This window comes from Mixophyes fleayi, chromosome 5 (assembly GCF_038048845.1).
Source record: "Mixophyes fleayi isolate aMixFle1 chromosome 5, aMixFle1.hap1, whole genome shotgun sequence".
NCBI lineage: Eukaryota > Metazoa > Chordata > Amphibia > Anura > Limnodynastidae > Mixophyes > Mixophyes fleayi.
Genome location: NC_134406.1, coordinates 52244948 through 52250996, shown reverse-complemented (window position 1 = coordinate 52250996; position 6049 = coordinate 52244948). Strand labels below are relative to the sequence as shown.

Here is a 6049-nt window from a genome sequence, read left to right as displayed (position 1 = left end):
GATTTAAATGACAATGTTTGGGTAGTTTCATAAGTTTGTTCAAGTAAACTCGGCATCATTCATTTCAATAGTGGCACATGTAGAAACATTTAATCTGATACACACATTACAGTCATTTTGGCTACCTAGATGTGAATGCATAGTTGCCAGGATTTGCTCTATTTTTACATACTCATTACCTGCACAGTGCAAACTTTTAAGTGGCAGAATTAATTCAGCTCGAGGTGCAGACAGACATCACCTTGATATCCGCCTGCGCACATTGACGATTTTGACGGTATGGAATCTCTGCTCATTTTTCTGTGCTCTTCTATGGGGCGTGTGGAAAAATGAGCAGAGATTTCAGCCTGAACACTGCCTCGATGTGTCCATGTGGACTGTTTGAGCTGAACTAAATCCTCCCCCTAAGTATGTAAGATGCAAACAAATTACATTATAACCACATTCAATATATGACATACTTGCCAACTCTCCCAGAATGTCAGGGAGACTCCCTGAAATAGGGGTGATCTCCCTCAGTCCCGGAAGAGCTTGACATTTTCCCTGATGCTGAGCCAGTACAAGACGTGGTTGGCTTTGTATGATGACACAGTTCAGAAATTGTGTCCTATGTCCATGTATTGATGCCTATGGAGGTGGCCATTTTCATGGAGACCAAGATTTAATCAAAGATTGACAGGTAAGACAACTTCAGTAATGGAGACAGAAATGTAAAACACACATCAGTCTCTAGAGATTCATTAGCTGCTTTTCTTTAACGCATAGTTGCCTACTCTCCTGGAATGTCCGGGAGACTCCCGCATTTCTGGGAGACCACCCGCAGAGCCGTAACTAGAGATTTTAGTGCCCTGGGCGAGAAAGAGCAATGGCGCCCCCCCCCCCCCCCGAACCATATCTTGTTAGGTATAGGTTGCTTTTCTCAGCCGTGACAAACGCACCATATTGAGCCCTGGGAGGTCACACTGTCCTAATTACAGCCCAATGTGTATAATTAATAAACACAAAACAAGATATATTTTTTTCAAACAATAACTAATGTTATTACAATAGCAAGGCTGCACAACTAGCGGCTCATCTCTATGACAGTTCCACAAGTGTATTACATCCTGTAATTACAAGTGTATTACGATTATAATGGGACAGTCCCGTATTTAGCACTCTATGCTTGTCCCGCGGGTGGGAATGTTGGAGGAGGGAAATGCTAATGGACAGACTAGAGCTTTACAAAATCAGGGTTATCGCTGGCAATAAACCTTTGATGTTTAAGGTGAAAAGAAAAAACTATCTCCGGCGAAAACTCCCATTTTTACTGGTAATAGGCCTTTTCATGTGGAGTTTTTAGGTTCTCCCCGTGTTTGCGTGGGTTCCCTCCGGAGCACTCCCACATTCCAAAAACATACTAGTAGGTTAATTGGCTGCTATCAAGTTTACCATCGCCTCACTCTCTGGGGCATATTTAATTAGGGTTCCGGTTCGCGGGATTGCGCCGGAACGGGGCGCAAACTTAATCCACATTACCGCAATAACGTGAATTTTCGTTCGCAGCCCATAGGGTTGCGTACGAAAATCCGCGTTATTGCGGTACCGTAATACCGGCAAGAACGCGCACTTTTCGCGGTAACGCGCGTTACCGCGAACCGGAACCCTAATTGAATATGCCCCTCTGTGTGTGTGTGGGTATGTTAGGGAATTTATACTGTAAGCTCCAATGGGGCTGGGACAGATGTGAGTTCTCTGTACAGCGCTGTGGAATTAGTTGTGCTGTATAAAAAAATGGTGATGATGATGATGAATTGTTGAACTCTTATTTTATTCAAGTGTATGAACAGAAAATACTTATATAGGTTACTTAAGTAATTCATTTCTTAGAATCCCTCATCTGTTTGGAGAAAGAGCAACACTGTGCAGACATGTGACTGCTGCTGTACAGGATGTTTTGATGATGAGACTGGCCATATCCTAGTTTGTAAGTGGGACAGACTGCACCATTTCACGTGGTCTTCCCATACCGACTGCAGAGGTCAGGTCTCAGTGTCATGAATCTCCAGAATTACAGAGCTATATATCTGCCTAGAACAAAGTAAAGGTATTTAACAGTGACCTCTCTTCCACGCTTCATAAGTCAGACACTGGCATTCTCTGCTTGCATTATAGCGTTATTGGTCTAATCAGAAACATGATAATGGATGGGTTACCTCTCGCTGCTAATCTTGCTGGGGAAGAAGCAGGAAGATACAAGTCCATGTAAGAACTAACTAAGAAAAGTACAGACACAAACAGAAAAGAAGGGGGGAGAGGAAAGAGGGAGAAGAGACTGTGGTGGTAGATAAATAAAGACAGGCAGACACACGGTGAGGGAGGAGTGGAAACAGCAGAAATGCAGGAGAAGGAGCCGTGCACAATGTAGAGGGAGCTGAGAGGCCAGGGGGCGCGTCTGTGTGATGAGTGGTCGCATGCTGCTTCTATACAGAAACAGGCAGCATGTGGCCACATATACAGAGATACGGGGACAATCCTGATGGTGAACACGATCCTGCTGGCGTCTCCAGCAAGCTTTACAGCTGGGTATGTTTCACATAGTTGTGTACAGCAAAGAGCAAGAGGCCGTTGCGCCCCCTTGGCATTGCGCCCTGGGTGGTTGCCCCGGTCGCACCACCCTCGTTACGGCCCTGACCCCCTGGACTCCTGGGAGAGCAGGGCAACCACCCGATTCCCCCGCAATAGATATGTGGCTTAGTGACGCAAATATCGTGTCATCTTAGCCCCACCCCCTTCTGTAATTGGCCAAAATTGTGACAATCGTTTAGGAGGCGTGGCCACAATGATGCAATTCGTCAAGCCCTGCCCCCGAACACCCACCTCCCCTAGGATCTCCCTAAAGCCAAAGAGGAAAAGTTGGCAAGTATGGTATATGATGATGAAATTGTACAACACCACAGTCCTGGTATACAGTGCACACGACCCGCTTTGATTCACGCTTCTAGCGTGTCCCTGGAAATTGTTTAAAATTTTGCACACAAAAGGAATACAAAACTCAGTTTTTGTAATGCACAGTTTTGGTATTATATTTACACTATAAACCACATACTTACTGACTTCCTGAAGTTGGTGTCTGGGAGCTGTCTGGGGAAGGTGGCCTGTTCGGGGGCGGGGCTATGCAAATCATGCCATTTTGCCCCCTGCCATGTAATGACACAAACGAGTCATTTTACAGTGGGGGCGTGGTCAAATGGCATTATGGATCTGCCCACTCCATTAGGAAGTGGGCAGATGCAGGAGGCTGCCATACTCTCCCAAGAGTCCGGGAGACATACCCGGAGTCTGGGAGTCTCCCGGACATTCCGGGAGAGTTGGCAAGTATGATAAACCACATATTTACAATTATTTTTCTATGCATTGTAAACACCTGCAAAATTGTGCCTGTTTGTTCATTTTGTTGTCTGTTCTTAAGTAAAATGCTTTTTGCAATTTAGGAAATTACAAATTGGTTGGTGGGGGCAGTGAAATATTTTGATGAATAGTGATGGAGAGGTGGGGAGGGGAGGAAACTCTTGAGGGAGGGAAGATAATAAGTTTTGTTTTGGCCATGTTGAGCATAAGAAAACATTAGGACATCCAGAAGGCAGAGAGGCAGCAGGACACCCAAGACAGGAGAGAAGGGGAGAGGTCAGGGGGTGAAAGGTTAGATATTTGTGTATTTTTCAATAGAACAGGTTAAATTTTTGACTTTACGACAGCATAAAGGCATATAATACAAAGAACCAACCAATATTTATCAAATTGCAAATTATGTATTCTAATAGAGAGTTTTGAAATAATTAGAGATGGTCACTGACCCACGTGTTTTGGTTTTGCATCTGGATTAAGTTCATGTTTTGGTTTTGGCAAAACCACCCTCGCGTGTTTTGGTTTTGGATCTGTATTTTTTAGGAAAATAGCTAAAATATGCTAAAATTACATAATTTTGCTCTGTTTTTGTTCCTACATTATTATTAACCTCAGTAACACTAATTTCCAGTCAATTTGGACCACCTCACAGGTTACAATATTATATTCATCCACTTTCGGATAAAGACTGCAGCGACCTGGCTGGATGCTAAGCCACAGAACAATGACAAAAACACACGACAGTTCATAATACATCTAGGAAACATTGCCACACAGCAGTGGCAGAAAAGAAAATTGGTGCAAGATGGAATTGTCCTTGGGCCCTCCCACCCTCCCACCCACCCTTATGTAAGATATTGAAAAGGACATATATAGTTTAACAAAGTAAACACTCCAGCGACAAGCAGTGCCACTTTTATGGCTGAAGTGCTTGGTTTGTTTAGGCCCCCACAAAACAAGCTACCAATAGCTTAGCTGCCTTAAGCCCAACAGTGCTGTCAATGAACACTACATTATTAAACCATGTCTGCTCGTGCTGCATCTTTTATCTCCTTCACCTCTCTCTCATCCCTGAAGAACAGCCAAACTTATATAGACACAGGAATGGATATTACAACTGGAGTGGCATTAGATCTGCTTCAGACAGACTGTGACACGGAACATGTGGGCAGCATGGAATTTGTCATGTTGGAATACGCTGCATTGAACAGAGATTTAAACCAATACATAGATGTAGTTGAGAAGACCGTACTTAAATTAAAACATGACCCACCGGATGAGATCCCGGATTTAAAAGAGCTTGTACACGAGGAATACCCTGCGCATTAGAAGAATAATACAGAGGAGGCACTGAGCACAACAATAAATATGTCCAGTTTAAAGAACAGTTTTTTTTTTATTGAAGCCTAATCACCCAGTGCCGTGAAAAACAGTGCTGAGGGCTTGGGACTTAGACCCTTCCCAAAAAGGAAAGGGCCCCATTTCTCCCTCTCCCCCAAAGCCAAAAGGCCTCTTTGGAGGAAAGAGATTCTTCGGGCACGCTTTTGCCGAAGCTAGGGGGTGCCCCTTTACTCCCCGACCCTCTGAGCCATAAGGCCCCTTAGAGGGCAAGGGTCTTCAGGACTGCCTCCGCCGCAAGGCTCGGGCAGTCCCCTTTACCCCGAGGTCGGCCGAAGCTTTCCCCAGGGGACTGGCTCTTCAACTCTCCCCATAAGGAGAGAGTCTCAGACAACTGAGGAAGAGGGGCTCCCCTTAGGGTAAAACCCAAACCCAAAACGTGCAAACGAGAATCAACTAAAAAATGAAATCCGTACAAAATAAGTGCTGTGCTGCATATAAGTGCCATAGTATCAAAAAATAAAAAAGTGCCCATAAGCCCCAGCCTGATGGCCGGAGGGTGTAAAAAAATTTCTGGCCCAGCCATAAGGCCAGGACCAAGAAACTAAAAAGTGGTGCAGGGTTCGCTCTCAGTGTATTGTGCTCTGTGCCTTACTCTGTGCTAGTAATAGTGGGACCACCACCACCCGGGCATTTTCAGGTCACCTCTGGGCCCTGTTCCCCGGAGGCACAGACAACCTCGAGCCGCCAAGTCACCACCGGCCTTCTGGCATCAGACCAAGGAGCCCCATCCCTTCCAGGGCGATCCACACCCCTTCTAGGACAGGAACTACACTTGATCTTAGCCAAAAGGCCGAGAAGCTCTATTCCCAAAGTTGATCTTCCTCGTCGTCTTCCTTCTTCTGGCCAGAGTAACAATCACGGTGCAGACCACCTTTAGCAGTTTGAACCCTTACCAGTGTTAGATCATGCTTTGGAAAAGCCATGAATCAGGATTATGACCAATGGGTGTTGGGCCTGATAAGAACAGATATTGCACTTGATCTTAGCCAAAAGGCTGAGTAGCGATCGTACCTACACTAATTTTTGATTGAAAAAGTAGCTTTATTTTGCAAACAGTACAAAAATCACATACGATACATTACATTCAAGTGTACACAGTACACCATAAAACATAATCAAGCATACATTTTAGTACAATACAAGGCATAAAGTACAAGATATAACATCCTACACTATACATCAAGTACTGCACTAACCATTCAAACTTAAACAATATAACATTTCAAGAAAAAACAGTGGATGTGAGGGGGAGGTAGGTGAG

The 6049-nt window shown here is 44.7% G+C and overlaps 1 pseudogene; it reads right to left on the bottom strand.

Moving 5' to 3' along the window:
* Positions 1 to 5663: 5663 nt before the first annotated feature.
* On the bottom strand, positions 5664 to 5794 carry LOC142159700 (U2 spliceosomal RNA; annotated as a pseudogene).
* Between the last annotated feature and the right edge of the window lie 255 nt (positions 5795 to 6049).